The following is a 10,254-nucleotide window of genomic DNA, read 5'->3' on the forward strand; positions in this document are numbered from 1 at the left end:
GCGCCATCTATTAAATAAAATGAAACTTTTATTTTATTAAAATAGATGGCGTGCTTCCACAAAGAATACTGACGATTCCACTCTCATGGCAACCTTCTAACTCGTACATCTCACCACAATCTAATCGTGCTTCTAGTCTCATTTCTATTACTATGGCGTACCCTTAGAATCTTCGTTCATGGTTGGAGTACAGCGCCATCTATCATGTAATATAAAGTGTTTGCTTTTTTATTTAGTTTCCGATTTGGTTAAATGAGCAATTCAAATCCTTTAGAGGTTCGATTTTAATGCTTTTATTCATAGTAGATGGCGCCAATTGATTCGAACCTTTTAGACGTGAAGAAAATAAATTTTATTTTTAAAAATCTACATTATAAGGGATGGTTTATTTCATAAAGAGCCGCAGAATCATTTTAAAAAATAATTTTGAATTTCTGGTAGCTCCTTCCTTTCCATAGCTTGTGGTAGCATATATTACGTCATTTTTCCAGCCCTATTTCCAGTAAATTGTGAAATTCAAACTCTTTTGTGGTCTTTTATAAACTTGCAGAATGTGCAATTAAATTACTCCCACAATTTTTACCCCCAATTTCTCAAAAACAATTTTGCTCCGTTTAAGACGCGAGTTGAACGTTATACCAAAAGAGAGGAATTCGATTAATATTAAGACTAATCTCCGGAAAGCCGCACAGTTACCGGACACTTTTCTTTTTTTCGCCGTCAAGAACTATCCTAGCAAAATGTGAAAGTGAGAAATCGATCACGGTGCGCGCACGGTCCAAGAAGACGGTAACGAGGAGAGTTAAACAATTTACCAAAAGGGAAAGTATAGTCCGGCGCTTAAGTTGCCATCTTCATTCGTGAAAATTAACATTTGGCAAAGTAATTTAGTTTAACTAGGTCGTCGCAAAAACCGAAAACGGCATTTTCAACAAAGACTTGAGCGGTAAAGATAAAACAAAATAAAAATCGAAAATATCTGTACACAGCTATTGCTTATCTTATTTGAAACTTGGCCTATGTGGTAATACCGTAAAGGATCTTAAGCCTTTAAAGTTCTGTTTTTTGGCAGATAATCCACTCTTATTGTTAATTTTTAAGAGGCGCGCAATATTAAAACCCGGGTTCCGACGGACAGCAATCTTTTCTCTCGAGTCGCTTTCCGAAACTCCCCTTTTCCTTTCCCCGAATTCGCGACGGACAGCCAACTTTCCTGACAAGTTTCCACAGTGAGAGCACGCTCAAGTAGTTAAATGTTAATTTAGTTTAATGTTAATTTAATTCTTAATATTAATTTAGTTTAATGTTAGTTTAATTCTTAATATTAATTTAGTTAAATGTTAATTTAATTCTTAATATTTATTTAGTTTAATATTTATTTAATTCTTAATATTAATTTAGTTTAATGTTAATTTAATTTTTAATATTAATTTAGTTTAATGTTAATTTAATTTTTTATAGTAATTTAGTTTAATTATAATTAAATGTTAACTTATTGTTAATTTAAAAAAATTAAATAATTAATTAAAAATTAATAATCATTAAATACTTAATTAAAATTTAATAATCATTAAATACTTAATTAAAAATTAACAATAATTAAATTCTCAATTTTAATTGAAAAATCATTAAATTCTCAATTTTAATTGAATAATAATTAAATTCTCAATTTTAATTGAATAATAATTAAATTCTCAATTTTAATTGAATAATCATTAAATTCTCCATTTTAATTGAATAATCATTAAATTCTCAATTTTAATTGAATAATCATTAAATTCTCAATTTTAATTGAATAATCATCAAATTCTCAATTTTAAATGAATAATCATTAAATTCTTAGTTTTAATTGAATAATAATTAAATTCTTAGTTTTAATTGAATAATAATTAAATTCTTAGTTTTAATTGAATAATCATTAAATTCTTAATTTTAATTGAATAATCATTAAATTTTTAATTTTAATTGAATAATCATTAAATTCTTAATTTTAATTGAATAATCATTAAATTCTTAATTAAAAATTAACAATAATTAAATTTTTAATTTTAATTCAATGATCATTAAATTCTTAATTTTAATTGAATAATCATTAAATTCTTAATTTTAATTGAATAATCATTAAATTCTTAATTTTAATTGAATAATCATTAAATTCTTAATTAAAAATTAACAATCATTAAATTCTTAATTAAAAATTAACAATCATTAAATTTTTAATTTTAATTGAATAATCATTAAATTCTTAATTTTAATTGAACAATCATTAAATTCTTAATTTTAATTGAATAATCATTAAATTCTTAATTAAAAATTAACAATCATTAAATTTTTTATTTTAATTGAATAATCATTTAATTCTTAATTTTAATTGAATAATCATTAAATTCCTAATTTTAATTGAAAAATCATTAAATTCTCAATTTTAATTGAATAATAATTAAATTCTCAATTTTAATTGAATAATAATTAAATTCTCAATTTTAATTGAATAATAATTAAATTATCAATTTTAATTGAATAATCATAAAATTCTCAATTTTAATTGAATAATCATTAAATTCTCAATTTTAATTGAATAATCATTAAATTCTCAATTTTAATTGAATAATCATTAAATTCTCAATTTTAATTGAATAATCATTAAATTCTCAATTTTAATTGAATAATCATTAAATTCTCAATTTTAATTGAATAATCATTAAATTCTCAATTTTAATTGAATAATCATTAAATTCTCCATTTTAATTGAATAATCATTAAATTCTCCATTTTAATTGAATAATCATTAAATTCTCAATTTTAATTGAATAATCATTAAATTCTCAATTTTAATTGAATAATCATCAAATTCTCAATTTTAAATGAATAATCATTAAATTCTTAGTTTTAATTGAATAATAATTAAATTCTTAGTTTTAATTGAATAATAATTAAAATCTTAGTTTTAATTGAATAATCATTAAATTCTTAATTTTAATTGAATAATCATTAAATTTTTAATTTTAATTGAATAATCATTAAATTCTTAATTTTAATTGAATAATCATTAAATTCTTAATTAAAAATTAACAATAATTAAATTTTTAATTTTAATTCAATGATCATTAAATTCTTAATTTTAATTGAATAATCATTAAATTCTTAATTTTAATTGAATAATCATTAAATTCTTAATTTTAATTGAATAATCATTAAATTCTTAATTAAAAATTAACAATCATTAAATTTTTAATTTTAATTGAATAATCATTAAATTCTTAATTTTAATTGAACAATCATTAAATTCTTAATTTTAATTGAATAATCATTAAATTCTTAATTAAAAATTAACAATCATTAAATTTTTTATTTTAATTGAATAATCATTTAATTCTTATTTTAATTGAATAATCATTAAATTCTTAATTTTAATTGAATAATCATTAAATTCTTATTTAAAATTAACAATCATTAAATTCTTATTTAAAATTAACAATCATTAAATTCTTATTTAAAATTAACAATCATTAAATTCTTATTTAAAATTAACAATCATTAAATTCTTATTTAAAATTAACAATCATTAAATTCTTATTTAAAATTAACAATCATTAAATTCTTATTTAAAATTAACAATCATTAAATTCTTATTTAAAATTAACAATCATTAAATTCTTATTTAAAATTAACAATCATTAAATTCTTAATTTTAATTGAATAATAATTAAATTCTTAGTTTTAATTGAATAATCATTTCTTAATTTTAATTGAATAATCACTAAATTCTTAATTTTAATTTAATAATAATTAAAATTTAACATTTATTTAAATTTAATAATAATTAAAATTTAACATTTATTTAAATTTAATAATAATTAAAATTTAACATTTATTTAAATTTAATAATAATTAAAATTTAACATTTATTTAAATTTAATAATAATTAAAATTTAACATTTATTTAAATTTAATAATAATTAAAATTTAACATTTATTTAAATTTAATAATAATTAAAATTTAACATTTATTTAAGTTTAATAATAATTAAAATTTAACATTTATTTAAATTTAATAATAATTAAAATTTAAAATTTATTTAAATTTAATAATAATTAAAATTTAAAATTTATTTAAATTTAATAATAATTAAAATTTAACATTTATTTAAATTTAATAATAAATAAAATTTAACATTTATTTAAATTTAATAATAATTCAAATTTAACATTTATTTAAATTTGATATTCATTTTACTTTAATATTAAGTTTCTAAGATTAACCTTTGCTCCACTAGATAGATGGCTGAATACACCTTGAACAGACAGCGCTGGAGCGAAACGAAAAGCCCTGTATCTACTCTCTATACCCTGGCCGCGAGTTTTCAGTTATGGGGGGGGGGGGGCGATCAACCTTTAGTAATGATGTCAACCGAAAAGAAATTTCTCCCTTTATCAGAGTATAATTGTGGCGCCATCAATGACACGCCGGACTAAAAAGCGGGGATAAAAGTTAAAATCACTTTATGAAAACTAATCCCCTGACGGCAGAAGCCTTTAAAAAGGGAGGTGGAAATCCCCGGTTAAAAAGAACCAAATTCCTGGCAGAGAGAAAGCGAACAGACAGAGTCGGAAAGTGACGTACACATTTTTTTTTATTCAATATCGGCTTTATCAAAAATCTAATAAAAAGAGACCAAGAGCCAGCGCGCGCTATAACTTTTTAAGACGAAATACTCTTTTTTTTTCTTTGTACGAAAGAACACAATAGTTTTTCTTTATTTCGTCAGAAATCGATGGCTAGCGGACTGAGATAAGTGTAAAGCACCACTCATGAATAATAACAAGATTTCGTTTAAGTTACTGAGAACGTGAGGGCTTACCTTCCAGCCCGGTTGCGTGATGTACTATGTAAGCTCCTCCTTCAAACGGGAGCGCCATCTAGTATCACTCGTTTTCTTATCGAGAAAACTTGTAACGGAAAGGTTCGTGCTACTTTAATATAAGCTGAATTTAAGTTTTTAAATTTAAATTTAATTTTTTTTTATAAATGTCACGAATTAAAATAATTATGAGGGAAAAACCACGTAGTTTTTCATACAAATTAAATTAAAAAGTTATTTAAATTTTATGTAGAATTCTGATATTATTGTTAATTTGATCCAATATTAGCTTTTAATTGAACCATATTTTGTGGATAGTTTGAATCGGAGGCGAAATAGAGGACAAATAGACCTTTTCACTAATTGGTTACCGGGAAACAAAAATTTAGAGCGAAGCCATTCGAGGTTCGATTTTAATGCTTTTAGTTACACTAGATGGCGACAATATAATCATTTTGGCGAAAAGATAGTAACGTAAATTTATTTTAAAAAAAACCGCCTCTAACACTTGTTTTTAAGCTGTGTTTTATGTAAATCTATAAACGAAATATCTGATCTACCTTTACAATAACGACTTGATCTATAGTGTCAAAATTTGAATCCAACTGAAATCCATTTTGATTCCAATTCTCTTTGTATTCAATAATTTTGATCAAATTGAAATAAAGATGAATTTCATAAATTGTAATTAGATCGAATATAACACATTTTGAATCTATCTTTCGATCAAAGTTGAATTTGGATCCCAAATGATGAATGTGGGATTCAGGTCGGCGAGACAGACTGACTAAAACCGAAATGCGCAACGGTCGTCGTTATATTCGGAAATTGGCGCAATGAGTGACTAAAGCACCGAATTTATTATTTTTTCTTCCAACGCGTCTTCCTAATAAACGAATACTCGAGGACGCTCCTTGTTAAAGAAACGCGTGCAAAATAAGAGACGCGAACAAAAAAATAAACATAATCTTGCGGGATGAGAATAGAAAAGACTCCCGCCAAAATATTTCCGAAAAGAGAAAGGCTTAAAAAGGACCGCGAATTCTGGATCTGATCAATGTTGAAAAGTGCCTCGAGCTGAGAACAAATTGGATTCATTTCTCATAACAAGAGGGAGCCCTCTCTTCCAGCTTCGACTCGAACCACTGCGAAGTTCCTAAACGCGCTTAGAAGCGCACTCGAGAGAAAGTGCCGTTCCTTTCTCTTTTAAATTTCAGCGTATCCTCACTCAGATCGTTAAAGAAGAAAAGGGAAAAGTTTTGTTCTAATTTGAGGAAGACAGAGAATGAATGTTAAACCTAATTATACCTTCGAATTAGAAAGGCGAATTTTCTAAATTCCCACGTTCCATTTTAAAATCTTTGTGTAATCTTTCGGAAATAAACTCTCCATAAAGAACCCTTTGGTTGGGATTCATCATATCGTATTTAAAGGAGAAATTTGGAAGCACTATTTAATAGTTGGATCAAATTCAAACCGCTGAACGCTCTTAAAGTATAAATATTCGAAAATTTGGTCAGCCACCGAAAGCGAGTGTTGATGAGCCAATTCGTTCACGGGTCAATTAAGTCTAGTTCGGGTGCCACCGCCAGAAGCGAAAAGGGCGCTGCGATAAGTAGGCGTGAAATGGGGAGAGGTAAGAGAGAGCCAATTTTCGGCAGGCTTCATTAAGCGATTAGTTTTGCTTCATTATTCTTCTTGGAAATTCTTTTCGAGAAACGCTAAGTTTGCGCGAGGAGGTTCAATTTATGATTACACCTTAATTAATATAAAAATTATATAGACTTTAGACTTAGTCGTGGTACGGTTCCCTCGGGGTATCACAGGTGGCGCTCCCACCGCGAAAAAGAATTCTGAACGACCTTAAAAGTATCGGCCCCTAGAGACTCCAATTAACGATAAGGGCTGGTTCGTACTTCACCCTTTTATTTTATATTCGTCGCGAGGGGATAGCAACTGCACATTTTTCCGTTCAGCGACGAATCGATTACCCAAATTGAGAATATTTGGAGAAATATGTTAAGATTTGATGAGTGTACGACTTTTGTCGATGAACCTTTGTTTTTGACTATTACAGACTGATTCCGATATCAAAGGTTGATGTGGGATATCATAGGCTGATTTTGGATATAAGCGACGGTTTGTGGCTTGTAAATTGGTTTATTAACACCAGTTTTGGGTTTTATTTAGTGCGAAGTACTTTGACATTTATGGCGAGTATCTAGATTTCGCGTGTCTAATTTGCATATATTAGTCTCGATTCCGATATTATTAGCTTTGATTTTGAAAATTTACGCCTATATTTTACGTTTTTCATCTCTATTTCAATATATTTTTCAAGAAAGGGAACCGACTTACCAATTAGAATTCTTTACGTCTATTTTTAACACCTTTCGTATAGGAACCAAAATAGTTTTTTCCTTTAAAATAATTGGCGTGCCAAAATTAAGCCTTCCGCTTGATATAATCTCAGGTTCGAACCGAGCTTAACGAGAAGAAACTGCACACACTTAAAGTTGTTATTAATATTGTTATAGCCGCAGCCTCGGAAACTTGGGAGGGGGAGAGGAGCGAAAAAGGGGGAAGAAAGAAGAATTTGGAGGGTGATGACCAGAGGTACCTCATCAATTTCCGTTTTTAGCCGGAAGGTGGCGCTTCGATTGCGCGACGCTTTGACTTATTTTTGATGGTGGTTCCCAAAAGAAAATTTATAGCAGTTACGTATACCTTTACTTCAGTAATGGGCAGGCTGCGCTCATTTTGGAGCCTGTCGGAGCGTTTGGAGTGAAAATGAGCGGTAAATTTAAGCGAACGAGTGGAGAGGGAGCTAAGCTGTTAATGAGAGAGATGTACTAGAATTCAAAACATTATATTGTTTGTATGAACAGAAGAGATAAGTTTAAAAGTGTGCAGAGCTCAGACATAATCCCTTCTCTTGGTAAAAGTTTTAGTATAAAATCATGCAGGGATGATAAAATAAGCTGTAAAATTTCGCACAATTTGTTTATTTCTGTGCACACTGGAAAAAGTCGGTGTGATCAGCAGCACCATTTGAAACCAATTTGAGCTGACCGAAGAGCCATGTTGATCAGAAAATAAATGAGCTAAGCCAGACAGCTTTAGACATATTCTAGGCAAAAATGAGCTGATGAGCGAGATATGAGTTGAGCTAGCATTAATAAATAAAAGATATGAGCTCTGAAAAACGAGCTTGCATTTTTCGGAAATAGCATGAGCCAGTTGCGAGTTGAGCAAGAAGTTTCTAAAAATGCCCAACACTCCTTTACTCTAAGTTATACGGTTTTCCTTCGCTAAGGGACCGATTTTCTTTTCAGAGGACGAAAAAAAATGTTTTCTAAAAATATATCGAGACGAAGATTTTTATCACATTGCTTCCCCGCGTCTGACAAGTCTTAGGCTTAACGCAGGTGCGAATCAGGACTTATATTTATAAAATCATTCCCATGCATTATTTAGAGTTTTTAGTTCGAAAGCAGGAAGTGTACAGTCTCTGAAAAAAGTTTCAGGACACTTTATTTTTAAAATTTTTCTAAAACCGTTTATAGTAGAAAGTCGAATGATACCTTTTTGGAAAGTATGAGAAACGGAGAAACCTTTGACTATTTTCAATTTTTAAAATTTGAAGAATTATTTGACCCAGGCTTAAAAAACTAAAACATCGCCTTTTCAACCAATATAAATTTGAGAAATTCGTGCACGTAACAAACGCCAGTCGACGCGGAATCGTTTTCTTTCCAAAACCGGTTTCGGTTTCAAAATCAGACCAAAAATCGAGTTTTTTAAGCCTAATCGAAATTTATTTCAAATTCAAGTCAGTTTTAGTTGGCAGTGAGGAATTGGGCGGTTATACGACTATTTTGAGTATTAGACGGTGATTTATAATATTTCTTCGTAGTTTTTACGGTATTTTAGGATATTGAAATTATATTCTATCGCTTTGTCAATATTTTAGGAATAATTACGCTGTATTTTATCGCCGTTTTTTGGCGTGTTGAATCAGATTCAAGCTATTATATCGTCGTTGTTGACGTTTTTAATTAGTTTCGGGGTAAAATGTCGGCGTTTTTTGGCGTTTTCGATCATTTTCGCGTTACCAAACGCCAAAAGACTCCGAAATACTACCCGAAACGATTGGTTTTTTGTCACGTGCACGAATTTCTCAAATTTATATTGGTTGAAAAGGCGTTGTTTTAGTTTTTTAAGCCTCGGTCAAATAACTCTTAAAATATTTAAAATTGAAAATAGCCATAAGTTTTTCCGTTGTTTAGCCTTTCCAAAATAAGGTATCATTCGACTTTCTACAATGAACAGTTTTAGAAAAAATTTAAATATAAAGTGTCCTGAAACTTTTGTCCGAGACTGTACATTATGCCGAGATGAAATGTTTATCGCGAATCTTTGACTTAAAATTTACAAGCCTTGCTTTTATCAGAGTTAATGAATATTTTTTAAAGCTATCTTTCAATGAAACTATAGCATTAACTTCTGTATATAAACACGCTTGAATTTTTTTATAAATTCTGGATTTTCTCTGAATGTTTCAGTTGGCGTATTGCGTATGAAACTAGGATCGACCTAGCTAAGCCCTTATAAACCATTTACGAAACCGGATCGTATGTTTGATCGTAAACAAACAAACAACCTATAATGTTATCATCAATTATCCACTTATCTATGTTATTCGCAGGCTCCTATTGACTTTTGAAAATACATTGACTTTCCAAAACGTTTACATCAGAAAAACATGGTTCATAATTAAGTAAATATCAACGGCGATAGGGTATCTGTTATTTTGTCTATCGTAGCCAAAAAAGTTTCAACTGAATCAAAATCAGATTAAACTTTCGAATTAATCTGTAGATAACAATTAGCTGGTTTATAGCAAACTGTATAAATATATAATAATTTAAATTTATAAATTTTCTTATTTACTAATATGACAACATAATATTGTTTTAAAATCTGTAGCATATGGCTGTTTTGATTTACTGACTTTTAAATTAAAAAGCAGATCAGTTAGCATTTTCAGATCAAGCTAACAAATTTTAAAGGGCGATGAAAGTGTTTGTTTTGCTCTGATAATCCGAACATAATTTCTAAATAATCAACATGGAGTATTTTGAGCTTATTCTTGAAAATGGTTTTCAATGAGAAAATAAAGTGGATCATAATACATTATATATTAATCAACGTGAATGTCTACGTCACATTCAAAGATTTCCTTAACGCATTTGAAGATACACGTTAGAATACAAATATTGCTCGTCTTAAATAGAGATAGGCTCACTTTCCCAATAGAAAATATTATTAAACTATATTTAGAACCAAACTTCCAGACGTTCGCGTTTATAGATATTCCTAGGTTGCTAAA

The sequence above is a fragment of the Leiobunum rupestre genome, chromosome 6, assembly GCF_980474605.1.
Source record: "Leiobunum rupestre chromosome 6, qqLeiRupe1.1.hap1, whole genome shotgun sequence".
Lineage (NCBI taxonomy): Eukaryota > Metazoa > Arthropoda > Arachnida > Opiliones > Sclerosomatidae > Leiobunum > Leiobunum rupestre.